This window comes from Phycodurus eques, unplaced genomic scaffold (genome assembly GCF_024500275.1).
Source record: "Phycodurus eques isolate BA_2022a unplaced genomic scaffold, UOR_Pequ_1.1 contig_114, whole genome shotgun sequence".
Classification (NCBI taxonomy): domain Eukaryota; kingdom Metazoa; phylum Chordata; class Actinopteri; order Syngnathiformes; family Syngnathidae; genus Phycodurus; species Phycodurus eques.
In genome coordinates this window covers 11,185-25,920 of record NW_026904111.1, presented here as the reverse complement: position 1 = coordinate 25,920, position 14,736 = coordinate 11,185, and the positions used below count along the sequence as shown (strand labels likewise).

Here is a 14,736-nt window from a genome sequence, read left to right as displayed (position 1 = left end):
GTTCGAATCCCAGCTACGACTGTCCACATGTCGAAGTGTCCTCGGGCAAGACACTGAACCCTAATTAGACCGACCTCATTCATGCCATTTCTTTCATCAATCCATTGCGTTTTAGAATTTGGCAGCGATATGTAGTTATTTTCACATCGTCTTTGAGCTAAGACAGCAATGAGTCTTGTTGGGAATGATGCAACAAGTGTTTCACACCTGGATATGGGGATTCTCTACCATTCCTCCTTGCAGATCCTCTCCAGTTCTGTCAGGTCGGATGGTGAATGTTGGTGGACAGCCATTTTCAGGTCACTCCAGAGATGCTCAATTGGGTTCTGCTCTTAGCAGAATTTTTTTGTAACCTAAGCCAGATCTGTGCCTTGCCGCAATTGTAGCTCTCAGCTCTTCAGGCAGTTCCTTTGACCTCATGATTCTCATTTGCTCTGACATACGCTGTATGGTCTTACATAGACAGGTGTGTGGCTTTCCTCATCAAGTTCAATCAGTATGATCAAACACAGCTGGACTCCAATGAAGGTGTAAAACCATCTCAAGGATGATCAGAAGCAATGGACAGCACCCGAGTTAAATATATGAGTGTCACAGAAAAGGGTCTTAATACTTATGGCTGTGTAATATTTAAGTTTTTCTTTTCTCATAAATCTGCAAAAAATTAAACAATTCTGTTTTTTCCTGTCAATATGGGGTGCTGTGTGTACATTGAGGGAAAAAAAATAAATGATTTTAGCAAATGGCTGCACTATAACAAAGAGTAAAATATTTAAGGGGGTCTGAATATTTTTCGTACCCACTGTGTGTGTGTATATATATATATATATATATATATATATATATATATATATATATATATATATATATATTGTACAATGATACTGTATATGACAGCAGATGTCTGGAAACACAAGCAAGCTGTTTTTTTTTTGTTTCTTCTTATTATTTTTATTTCCTAGAAAGTTGGTTGAAACCTTTGGTATTTAAATATATACAATGTTTAATTATTTTTTGTTTTACAGTAAACTTTAACAGTGAGTGATGAATAAACAGCTTGAAATAAGCACGTTTTGCCTCTTATTTGGAAAACGGTGGTGGTAATGAATACAGGACTTTAAAAAGTATGTTGTAATAAGTTTACATTTGCATCATACAAGGCTAAGATACTTTATTTACAGATTTCCAGCAAAAACAAGACAACGACTGAATTAATGAACAACAATAACAAGCAGAATCACCACCCGATTCTTCCTCTGACAGCCAAGAAGGGGGAAAGAACTAGTGAGCATGTCACTTCAATATCTTGTCATTGTTTCAATAAAAAAAAAAGAGTGAGGTTAAAACATGAACAGTGTAAAAAAAAAAAAAAAAAAACTATAAATAAAAGGTGAACCATTACATTTCTCTTCTGATGTAGAAAAACAAAACAGGAGACGATTTGCTTCTCATTTTTTGTTCGTCACAGTAAGTCGTAACCAAGTAGTCGAAACTGTATGTTACGTGAACGATTACATCTTTATCTTCATTTGCATCTTTTCATCTTCTCCTCAGTGCAACCCAGGACAACCGAAACACCACCACAGTGGATGTTCACCGCAACAATGAGAACACAAGTAATCCTACACTCATAACAACAAGGGGCACAATGACGGAAGGAAACTCGGACCGGTCCCCATTGCGGAAATCGGAGGATGGAGACCAACCAAGGGACTCAACACCAGTCTCCCCCTTACCCATGGAACCTAAGGAACGGAGACACCCAACCTTCTCGAAAAATAACGCCTGCATGATTCCGAAGGAGAGTTCGCTTCTGGAGATCTCCCTGGAGGAGGAGACACCTCTGATCGACTTTAACCCGCAATCATCGGGGGACGATAGCTTCGAAAAGATGCTACTTGACCTCGCAGAGGAAAACACAACATCACCGACCCACCTACACGAACCGCTTCCACTCAATTTGGGAAGTCAGGAACGTCCGACTACAACCTCAAGACTGAGACAATTGGAACTGCGGGTGAGAACCCTCACGCAAAAAAAAACATTTACTCCTACCCTTTCCATTCCTCAAAGGCATGCCACCCAAGCAAAGTCATGACAACCAACCCTCAAAAAAGTCCAAAGACATTTGAACACAAATAAAAAAATGAGGGATTGGAATTTAACGACGACAAGAAAATACATCATCATCGGAGATTCCAACCGAGCAAAGATGCCACTTTTTCAAATCCTGACCTCCAAATAGAGAGCTACCCTGGCGCCAACTTTCGCCACGCGGCATCCATTCTCTCCAAAACCAAACACCTGACCTTGGTCAACAAATTAGTCCTCTCCTTTGGCATAAACTGTAGATATCAGAAAATTAAAGAACCTACAATAAAACAGATCCAAACAGCAATCCGTGCGGCAAAGCAACAATTCCCAGCAGCAACTATTTGGGTCCCAGAAATAAAATTTTCCCATTGTCTCCCAGCACAAACACAATTACGCCTTCGAAAACTCACCAACTACATAACGGCCAACACAAATAGTATTCCAAAAATTCACCATTTGGACTTATCTACGGAAGGGGATGGAATACATCGGTCCAAATCAACAGCAGCAGCTGTACTCGACCACTGGACAATGTACTTAGTCTTGTGAGTCCCCTTACTCCCAGGACAGAAGGGACCAAACCCACAAGCAAGTGGCTACGACAATTAGACACTTTGGATCCCTTGGACTTGCATGAGAAATACGACGACTGACAAGTCCGCATTGTGAACTCAGCTCGGATTTGACATCCTCTCTCTTTTGGGCCTGAACCAGGTCACACTGACTGTTTAACCCTAACCTCTTTCTAAACTTAACCCCTTTGCATGGACAGACCTAACCCAAACCACAACCTAAATTATATTCTAACGACTAATCCTAAACTTCTTCCTGAATTTAACCAATCTCACTTATTATCTTTAACCCTAATTTTAGTCCCAACACCTATTCTAAACCTCTGCCTAAACTTAACCAGGATCTAACAACTAACTCTAACCTTTTCCTAAACTTAACCAATTCGAAAATTGACGATCTCAAACTGAGGGCCCTAACCTTAAAATTGATTTCCCCAATTCTACAGGGACGCATCGAAATTCTGAAGAAAAATAATAATAAAAAAATACTTACCTCAAATACTTACCTTAATTATACTCAAAGTAAAATAAAGGCTTTATTTATTTATCCATTAATTTATTTATTCATTCCTCCATTTAATCATTAATATATTATTTATAATGTTCATTTATTTTATTTATTGATGTAATTATTTTGATTATTTAATTCATTTAGAATACTCCAAAATTATAACAAAATAAAGGCTTTATTTATTTATTTGTTCATTTAATTATTTAATATATTTACCTGTATATTGGTTTATACATATATATTTTTAAATACATAAAATAAAACCTAGGGTTCATCTAATGAAACTATTTTTTTTATTTTATTGGATTATTTAAGTAATTTACAAATAATACTGAGAATTAAAACCAACCTAATAATAATTACAATTACTACTACTACTTACCTGGAAAACCCACCGGAAGTACATATTTGATTTCCTAAATACTTACCCTATTTGGAATACTTACCTGTTCGGACATATCTTCATCCCTGTTTACCTAAAAAACTAAGAGATATAATAACATTAAAAAATAAAGAAAAACATAATTTGACGTCATCACAAAAGAATGGTGAATGACCTCCCCCCCAAAAATTACGATCACTCATTGGATCATCGACCCGGAAGCGTCGCAACGCGATCTAAAAATAAAAGTAGGCGGAGACTCGGCTGCCCCCACCATTTTGTTCAGCTGCTCGACGAGTGAACATCTCATTAGCCGCTGAAGCCAATTCAAACAGTAAGCCGGTTAATTAACCACTTTACTGTCAATTATTCTCTTTCTTTTCTTCTTTTCCTTGGTGCCCACGCCTGAGGAAGACCCTAAAAGGTCGAAACGTCGCGACGGGCACTCTCTCTCTCTCTCTCTCTCTCTCTGAGTCTCATTTCTTTTGGGCTCTTTCTTTTTTTCGTTTTTCAATTAGCTTATTTATTTACTCATCTCACCACGAGAGGGCAATTCAGCCCCACACATAATACATGACACACAGGCCAATGGAGACACACACATAAATACAACATACCGTTCTAGTTTAAAAAAAAAAAAAAAAAAAGCAAGACAAGAAAATTGGATAAAAGTAATAAAAATAAGAATAAATTTCAGATAAAAAGACAACAATACAAACAACCAAACAAAGTAAAAAAAAAATTGAAGAAAGTTAAAAATAATTAAATGCAAAAACATTGTTTTTCTTTTTTCAATAAAAAAAGAAAAAAAATAGATAAACAAATCTAACAAAAGCCTTAACAAATGAGGTGACTCAAAAAAAGAAAACGTGCTGAATAAATAAATAAATAACAAACCAACAAACCATGCTTGGGAATGATGAATGGACAGTGGTTCGCTGTGGGCGAGGACACGCCCGGACTGACCCCAAGCCAGGAGATATGGAGTCGGGGACCAACCACCTTGGTACCGGGAGGGACGGGAACACTGGAGGAAGGACCGTGCATTCACCTCCTCCCAATATAACGGGAGGGGGGCTCTTCTCACTCATCCTAACCTAACCACAAAGACAACAAGAAGAGAAAAGGGTTAGGTTACTTTGCATTTAGTTGTTGAACGAGTAACATCTCTTGAGAAACTGTATATATTGTTGAATTGTGTGCTCAGACCTGAGGAAGGCTCGGGTTAAGCCGAAACGTAGTCAAGAGCGCACATAGAAATTGGAATTAAAACAAGTACATTAGATTAGGAACAGTTGGATAAGACTAAAAACAAATACATTAGGTTAAAACGATTTGATTTGGTCAAAACTATTAATTTAGACTAAAACATTGATAAAAACATTGTTTTATTTTTTCCTCTTTCTTTTTAGATTTCTTTGAGTTACACATATACATTAGAGGATACTTTATATAAGCACAGGGTGATAAAATAGAATGTAAATCATCAAACAGTTCATGCCTCATAAGCTAATGTTTCATCCATCAGTGTGCTGTCCCTTTCTGGTGTGCCCACTTTAGCCACCGGCAGGCAGTATTGTTTAGTACAGTCACGCAGACAAACAAAGAATAGACTTCCTCTTCTGCTGTTCTACCACTCAGTAAGTTGCTGTAACAGTAGTCATTTTATTGTCAAAGATGAAGAATATATGCCTGTGAGCAATGTAGCTGTCTGTATGTGTTGTTCCACCATATGTGTTCAAGTATTTCTTCAGTGTTCTAAAACAGCGACTGTTGATGCTAACTGTTAGCATATCAATGACGTTTTCCATTCATTGGGTTGTTCTTTATTAGCATTCAAATAGCGGCCGTTCCTACGGCAAAGCTGTGGTTGTTTTACACAAGCAACTTGTAGTTCTCTTTGTTTTATGCTTAGTTTGACCATAAATTTAAAGTGGGAGTGGCATATAACAGCTTGAAACTCTCTTTTTTTTGGGGGGGGGGGGGGTGAAATGTTCACCAGTTGCTGCGATTGGCTGGCAACTGGTTCTGGTGTACTCAGCTTCTTGCACTTGCTTCTTGAAGTCAGCTGAGATAGGCGCCAGCACACCCGTTACCCGGGTGAGGATAAGCGGTTAAGAGAAGGGATGGATGATCACCATTTGTTAAAGTGGTGCCGATTGCGAAGTGAGTTGAATTGAGTTTACTGCCACCAGAAAGCGCTCCTATGTTAAATTGACGCTCGCAAATCAAAGCAAAACGGCGGAATGAAGGCTCATATCTTGCAAAAAAACTCGTGTCGAGTTACTTGTATCTCAAGGTACACCACTGGACCTCGTAGTCCACCTTTCCGTGGACCTCACCTGGAGTCGAAACCCTTCCCGTCTGCTCAAGAAGGCGTAACATCTCTACTTCATCCGGAAGCTGCGACATGCCAGACTGGGGCGCCATGTCTTGAGGAGCTTCTACAGATGTGGTGGAGAGTGTCCTCAGCTTCAGCATCACGGTGTGGCACAGCAGCTGCTCGGCTGCAGAGAGGAAGGCATTACAAAGGGAGGTAAATGGTAAGTCTAAGCTTATTTGTACAGCCCTTATATATGGAGAGCCCTCACAAAAGTCTCTGAGCAAGTCACACCGCTTCAACTTTTATGTGTTCAGCTCATTCTGGCCATCCTGTGAACCACTCTCATTCCCTAAATTTTGTGAATTTTCTAAATAAAAGCCAGAAATTAAAAATGTTAACAAATTTAGCTACAGTTTCCCAATTTCTCAACCGATTCGCACCATTTCAATTTGTACGTGTCCAGCTAATCTTAAAATTCCTGTGTACCACTCCCATAGGGTTAGGTTTGGGGAACTGAACTCTTCCCCACCAGGTATTGGGGGCATTGCCCCCTCTTCCTGTAGGAAAGGATTTTGCACGGTCCATCCACCCATGGTTCCGCCTCCCGTCACCCTGGTTACAATCCCTGGGGTATGTGGGCTGGCGGCCCCGCCCCTAGCGGACTTCTGTCCAACCCCCACCCTCCGTGATGTTTGCTTCTTTTGAGTTCGCCTTGGCTATTTCAGTAATCTTTATTTTTGTTGTTTATTTATTAGTTTCGTTATTAATTTATAATTTCTTTGAATCAAAGAAATAAAATAAAAGTCAATTAAAAAAAATATCCGTAATTCAAACCAAAAAACCTATAACAACTTATTATGCGCGTGCCCTGACAACGTTTCGGCCTGTAAGGGCCTTCCTCAGGTCGTGGCACACTTTTTTTTTTTTTTTTTTTTTTTTTTTTTTTAAAACAACAGCAGCAAAGCAGCTATACTCTTTGGTGATGTTCTCCCTCCGAAATCCAAAACAAAACGGAGGCCTCTGGGCTTGTCAGCCTTTTATATGCTGCTCTTTTTACATTTTAACTTGTGTTAAAAGTAACATAACTTCAAATTAACCCTATGTTGTTTTCTTTTATTGTCTATAACCATTAAATAACCTCTATTTTAACTGTATTTATACCATCCAAGATGGCGCCTACCAGTGTGGTCGCCTCGGTAACGCGCTCTCGAGTATTGTCTTTGTTTTTGTGTTTTTCGTCCGTCTTTGGAGACCTTACACGACTCACTTACACAAGGGGAGACCTGCTAACCATCTAGGAGGCTACGCCGGACTTTCTGTCACCAACTTTCGAATATCCGCTCAATTTTTTCCCCGAGTTACTCACCGGAGCGGCGGCCGCGGTATTCGGCGCACGGAGACGGAAGCGGCGCAACAGAGGGAAGCGAGCCGGCATTCAGGTGAAACTCCGCAAGAGAGGACACAGATCGGCGTTCCCGTCGATCCACCTCGCGAATGTACGCTCCCTACCCAACAAAATGGACAAGGTTCATCTTCTGTTAAAGACCAGTAAAGACTTCGGACGTTCCGCGGCCATGTGCTTCACGGAGACCCGGCTTTGCGACGCCGTACCCGATGGCGCCGTCACGCTTCCCGCTTCCACATTCATCAAGCGGACCGCGACACGGAATCATCGGGGAAAACAAAGGGCGGCGGGATATGCCATCTGCCAGTGGATTTACAGCTTTCTGACGGGCAGGACAAAGCAGGTCAGGCTGGGGGAGGCCACCTCGTCCACACGCAGCATCAGCACTGGGGCGCCCCAAGGTTGTGTCCTCTCTCCGCTGCTCTTCTCTCTCTACACGAACGACAACACCTCAGCGCACCCGACTGTCAAACTCCTGAAGTTTGCAGATGACACCACTGTCATCGGACTCATCAAGGTGACGAGTCTGCATATCGACAGGAAGGTGAGCGGCCGGAGCTGAGGTGCGCCCGACACAACCTGGACCTGAACACGCTCAAGACTGTAGAGATGATCGTGGACTTCAGGAGGCATCCTTCGCCACTGCTGCCCCTCACGTTGTCCAGCTGCCTCGTGTCAACCGTCGAGACCTTCAAGTTCCTGGAAATTACAGTCTCTCAGGACCTGAAGTGGGCGACCAACATCAACTCCGTCCTCAAAAAGGCCCAGCAGAGGATGTACTTCCTGCGGCTTCTGAGAAAGCACGGCCTGCCACCGGAGCCGCTGAGACAGTTCTACACAGCGGTCATCGAATCGGTCCTGTGTTCTTCCATCACAGTCTGGTTTGGCGCCGCTACAAAAAAGGACAAACTCCGACTGCAACGGACAATCAAAACTGCTGAAAGGATTGTCGGTACCCCCGCTATCCACCATTGAGGCTGCCAGAACTAAGACGCGCTGCCAAAACTAAGACAAGGGTGTGCAAAATCCTCTCGGACCCTCCGCACCCCGGTCACCAGCTCTTCCGGCTCCTTCCCTCAGGTAGGCGCTACCGATCAACGCAAACTAGAACTAGTAGACATTCCAACAGCTTCTTCCCTCTTGCGATCAACTTCTTAAACACCTAACCTATAATTCCATTACAACAAGCTGACAATTTTTTGACTTGAGTTCGTTGTCACATTTCTCTGGGGCCAATTATGTATTACTCGTGCACTCACTGTTGTTGTCTCGCCATGCTGCACTATTTGCATATACTGGCCACTCATGCCAGATTAGCATCTGCTCCATTTGCACACCGATTGAGGAGTATCTGTAACATTTGCACAACCAACATTGTCCCAGATGATCGCACTACTCGTCACTTTAAACCGCATACACTCCTTGAAGTCTCAGCGCCCTTTGCACAATGGTCATTGCGCCAAAAATTATACTGCAGGGCAGTACATGACAATATTTTTATTTTCTATTTGTACTGCATATGTACGATGTACGATTATTTATCATGGTGACTGAATTGCTTGTACTGTACTATGACGTGAAAAGGCTTTAAAACGAAAGCTGTCTCCATGATAATGATGTACTTGCCTGTGCATAATAACTATTCATTGTGATTAAAATCACATAATGATCTCTCTAACCATCTTCTATATGTTCCATGTTTTCAGAGCAGCTAGAAAAAAACCTTTATCATACGATTATTTTGTTCTATTTATTTGGTATCTTCAAATGCACAATGGTCATTGCACCGGACTATTGCAATATTAGTCATTCGAACTGTTCTAAGTGATAGAGGACTCTGCATCTTTTTGCACAATTGTTTTTTGTCAATGTCTTTATGTCTCCAAAGTGTTCTGTAAATCGACTGTCTGTTGTACTGGAGCGGCTCCAACTCCCGGAGACAAATTATTTGTGTGTTTTGGACATACTTGGCAAATAAAAATGATTCTGATTCTTATTTTAACCAAAATTGTAATCTTATTCATATCTTTTAACTGGTTTTGTTTTTTAATGTGTTTTACAGTTTTAATTGCTTTTCTGTGTTTTTTTAATGTTATTTTTATTTTTTTTTATTTTTTTAATAAGAACTTGATATGCACTATATATAATTTCAATCCCTGTATCTTTTTAGGAACATATTTACCATTTTATGTAATTTCATAGTGTTTTAAATGTCGTATAAATTGAAATCATTTTTTTATTGTTTTTATGCACCAATTAGTTCCCTTTCCTGTTTTAATGTCTTTATCTGTATCCTATGCTTGGTTTTTATTGTTGTCCCCTAATTTATCGTAATGTTCATGAGATTTTCTAATAAGTAATTTATTTATTCTTATTCATTTATTTATCTTTTATAAGGGTTAGTGTAAATTAGGGTTAGCGGTTAGGGTAGGGGAATGAAGGGTTAGGTGAGGGGAATGAAGGGTTCGGTGAGGGAAACCTGGACACAGGGATATAATCCCCCTTCCAGGATCGGGAGGGAGGTGCACGGTCCTTCCCCCAACGCTCCCCTCTGTCCTCCCGTTCCCGGTGACGCGCCTGTTGGCGTCGTCGTCCATAGTAGACTTGGGTCCACTGTCCATTCCACATTTTTGTGTTTTTAATTTATGTGGATATTTATATTTTATCCAGTAATATTTATTTATTTATTAATTGTAATGGATTCGCCTTTGCTATATAAATAATAATGGTCGTTTTCAATTGAGCTATTTATTAGGTTAGATCTGTATTGATAATGTATTTTTATATAATTAAAAATAAAACAAAAAAAAAATTTTTCATTAAACCCAAAAAATCTAAAAAAATGGCCAAATCTGAAATAGGCTGTGACTTCCGGTCCAATTCTGTGTGCCTAGACAACGTTTTGGCTCCTTGAGCCTTCCTCAGGTCTAATGGCAGACAGTCACAGCACACCAGGTTCGCGATGTTCGCACTCTGGTGAACCAACTCGAATTGAGCTAAACTGATTGCACATCCTTATATAACCTCTGCTCATCGTTGTATTTACTTTTCTTTTTACACTACTAAAATTTAGTGTTTCAATGTAGAAATTAACTCCATAATGGGCAAATGTTTTGTAATGTCCATATAAATCAATGTATATCCAACAGAAAGATGTCCTAACTTGACACATCATCGCTTCCTATTTTCACTCCTCCCCAGGATCCGCGAGGCCGCCAAGACCCACAAGCTGGAGGAGCAGGAGCTGGCACACGCTGTCAACGCCAGCGCCACGGTGCTGACCAAGGTCAAGCTGTCCAGCCCTAAGGTAGGGGCACCAGGTGTAGGCAGATAGGTCCAGACGGGACTACAGACGGCCCGCCTTTGGACCCACTCAATGCACATTTGTACGTGAGATGTGCGGGGACGCTGTTACGTGTCAACCCCGAACCATCCCAGAGCGCATCCATGCGAAGTACCCGTGATACAGCTTTTGCAGTGCGGTGTGTTGTGTGAATTTCATAGCATTTTTGTACCATATTCTGATGTACGCGGTTAAAGTGAGCGCAGGGCTCGACGAATGTCACAGGACTACTTTACTGTCGTCCAGAGAACATGTGGCCTGATATGTCATGGATTTAAAAAGAAAAGTGCGCCACAACTCTGCTTTTGATGTAGCACTAACCTTAAATGTTTGACTTTAATTCCCAAAAATACATGTTTTGTAGGTTTTGGATAAATCACTCAAACAAGTGTTCATTTTGAGTTTTGGAGTCGCAGCACAGCCGTGGAAATTGTCAACAGCAGCAAAGTTCTCCAGGCAGAGACAACCATGCTTCTGGATGGAAAACATCCGGTAACCTCTCTCGCCACTAGCTGCTGCCACTTTTTGGCCATCCGATCTCTCACGCACCCTTCTTCTCATCCTCCTCAGTCCGAGTTCGCCGAGGAAGAGGGGCTCCGCTTAACCCTGAACAGCCTGAGTGCTGAGCTCCACAAACTGGATGACATCCAGTTTGTCCACTCACGCATTGTGCCGAGGAGGTAAGGATTGCGAAACACCCTGGCGTGCGTGCTTGTGTGCGTTGTGCCACGTGTGATTGTGTGTGCATCCAGGGGTTGGCGCGTCCCAGTAGTAAAAGCAGCATAAAGCTCAAGATCATGTCAAGGTGAAGAGGGAGAAGGAAAAGCTCCACAAGCAAAAGTTAAACCGCTCGCTCTCAGGTCGGAACAGCCGACAAAACATACCCAAAGTCATCTCGCAGACAAATTGGAATTTGGACTGTTGTTTTGAGCAGGCTACTTTGCTTCCCTCTAGCGGCCCGGTGAGGTATAATTTGCAGCTGCATTGCCAGCTACTTGAAGCTGCTTTCACACAGCATTCCTTTTCCCCCCTTTCCATATTGTCCACACATTTATTCTCCTTTCCTTTTTGAGAGCCTCACCCACCGAAATAGCCTTTGTCCTGAGAACATGCGTGCTTGCACACTGCCGATGTAGGTTGCAACATGAACATCATTAGATGTCAGCGTGCCAGCTCCGATTGTTTTCAACACAAAGTAGCATGTGTAGTGAGTTTTTTTTTTTTTTTTTTTTTTTTTTTAAATGAATACCTCTCTGACATTTTCAATCCAAAAAGTATTTTATAAATGATAATTGGTCCTAAAGTTGTGGCCAGTTGTTAAAGATGTACTGTTTTTAGAAGAACTTTTGGAAATCATTTTTGTGCGCACGTGTATATAGTGTACATATTGCGGGCATCGGGCCAAAATCTTCCATGTCCAAATTTAGTCCGTCCATCCATCCATTTTCAACACCGCTTATACCGACCGGTAAAGGTCGCGGGGCGCTGCGTCGGAGCCTTTCCCAGCTGACTTTGGGAGAAAGGCGGACTACACCCTGAACTGGTCGCCAGTCCGTCACAGGGCACATATAGACAGGGACAACCATTCGCACTCACATTCACACCATCACTTAGTGGGAACTGAACCTACGCTGCCCGCACCAAAGTCAGGCTAGCGCACCACTACACCATCAGCGACTTACCCAAACCTGTTCAATTGAATATTTTTTCACCTATTGATACTGTTGTTCAGTCCGCGTGGGACTGTTATTCTTACAAATGACTCAGCGTTGTAAATCGCTTGCTCTTTGACGATGCAGTGTTAATAAAGACGTAGTTATTTTGTTTTCCTGAAAAGTAATGGTTTTGTATTATTCCACCCAACGCCAATGATATCCAACCTATAGGACACAGCGTGGTTTTTGTACGAGCTCGCATTTGGAGTTTGTAATCGTTTGCGGTCGTGCCGCTTTAGGAACACGGGATGTCAAGTGTACGACTCCTGAAGCAGAATCGCCAGGCAACCGACGATCTTTTCCGGCCCCTAACCTTGACCGCCGCGAGTGAGGAGATGCCGTCCTCTTATCCGCCTGCACCCGCTGTCCTGACTGCGGCGTAGGCGGCAAGGATTAGCTGTTTTGCGTTTCCTTACTGTGCTTTTTTTTTCGAAGCGGTGTCACTCGCATTGCTCCTCCACCAGCCTGCTGTGCTCATGAAAGAGCTTATAATTATGTCATTTTGTCATCAACAGTGTCGACACGTTGCTTGTATGCAGCAGACTACAGCCATCTTTTAGAAACAACACGATGGAAACCGCCTTCAGACTGAAATGAGACTTTTCGTGGACACCTTGTTTCCACGCACGCAACCTTCAATGACACCAGAAGCCGATGTGCAGAAATCTTAGACGTCGAACAGAAAAGAAAAACATGGAATGTATTTGTGTGTCGAGCTGTTAACAATCCATCCATTTTCTGAGCCGCTTCTCCTCACTAGGGTCGCGGGCGTGCCGGAGCCTATCCCAGCCGTCATCGGGCAGGAGGCGGGGTACACCCTGAACCGGTTGCCAGCCAATCGCAGGGCACATACAAACTAACAACCATTCGTACGCAGAGTCACACCTACGGGCAAGTTAGAGTCTCCAATGAATGCATGTTTTTGGGATGCGGGAGGAAACCGGAGTGCTCGGAGAAAATCCACGCAGGCACGGGGAGAACATGGAAACTCCACACAGGCGGGGCCGGGGATTGAATCCGGGTCCTCAGAACCGTGAGGCTGACGTTCTAACCAGTCGTCCACTGTGCCGCTGCTGTTAATAATACTACTGATAATAATACTGATAATGATGTGCACATGCAAGGTGCTCAAGTGGTTTTTACTTTGTTTGGCTTGTTGTGACCTCAACCAAAGAGGTCATGGGGGTGGTTCATGATCAGCTGACTCTAGATATAATGCATCAATTTGAATGTTTGCTTTGCCAATTGTTCTTATCGTCTCGCTCTCGTGGGTTTGCTGTCCAATCCCCCACCACCCACAGGTCCCCCCAACCATCCCCCCCGTGCGTTCATAAACACGATTGGATCCATCAAGAAATCAAGTTGGCCAAATGGAAAATTCGTCGTTTGCATAAGCATGTTTAGTCTAAGCCGATGCTTGCTGCGAGGGGCATACTAAACGATAGCGCGTGCAGGAACACGCTCGTTTCCGCTCACGGTCGAGCATCGCCAAGCTCCACTGTCGTCGGGTGCAGTTTCCGCATCCAGTGTGCGCTGCTGCCTTTTTGCCTTCAAGGCTTTTGTGGTGTTGTGCCAAGTAGAGCGACACACTCCAGCGGTGTGTGCAATGTGGCGTTCATTTCAAGTTTACGGTGTCTGTAGGGAAATGCGCGTGTACACGCATTTACGTCAAATTAGGTGAAGAATATGAATTTGTGATGAACCATTAAATATGTAATGTAAAAACGCACGCCCATCGAGGCGATCCATGGCTGTGGCGTTCCCGCTCCCGTGTCCACTGATGCGCCCGGCCAACGTGTTACCACGGTAACCACGTTATCCATTTGAAGTTTAAAGCCAAAGCTTAAGTCGACTCATGAATCACTTATTGTTGAAGATAAAATGTTTGTGTACAATGTGTCACTTTTTGAAACGGTATCATCAACTTGTTCCGAACATATGATTGCAACGTGTATATCGGTTTTAAAAAGAAAGCTCATGTATATTAAATTTTAATGGGGTTAATGATTCCACAATGCGGGGTGTGTGCACCCCGCATTGTTGCACGAGTGTGTGCGTGTTGCCAGTTGTTCCGTCATGTAACAAAGATAAGCTTTGGAAATTAAAATGACTTGATGGTATGATAAATGTGCGTCTGCTGCTGCTTCCAACGTGTCTGACTTAAAAGTAGGTTTTATTAGTACTTGCATGTAAAACGCTTGCCGCTTGCCAACAAAGCTGACAATATGAAGTTGTCATTTCTCTTAATTGTTGATTAATGAAATGTTTAGAGTGAAGAGCTATAAAGGTGTTCTGTCATAAACTGACTTTGCCTCTTTTTCCAACACAATTCTGCTTTCAGATGGACTATTGCATGACAGGTGTGCGTGTCAAATGCCTCAGTGTGTTCTG

The 14,736-nt window shown here is 42.4% G+C and overlaps 1 long non-coding RNA gene across 1 annotated transcript; it reads left to right on the top strand.

The window, feature by feature from the left end:
- The first annotated feature begins 5,812 nt into the window (after window positions 1-5,812).
- LOC133398400 (uncharacterized) lies at window positions 5,813-13,741 on the top strand. Its single transcript, XR_009767805.1, has 5 exons — window positions 5,813-6,102; window positions 10,489-10,594; window positions 10,995-11,122; window positions 11,201-11,310; window positions 12,861-13,741. It is a non-coding gene; the product is annotated as an uncharacterized LOC133398400 (long non-coding RNA).
- The last annotated feature ends 995 nt before the right edge of the window (window positions 13,742-14,736 follow it).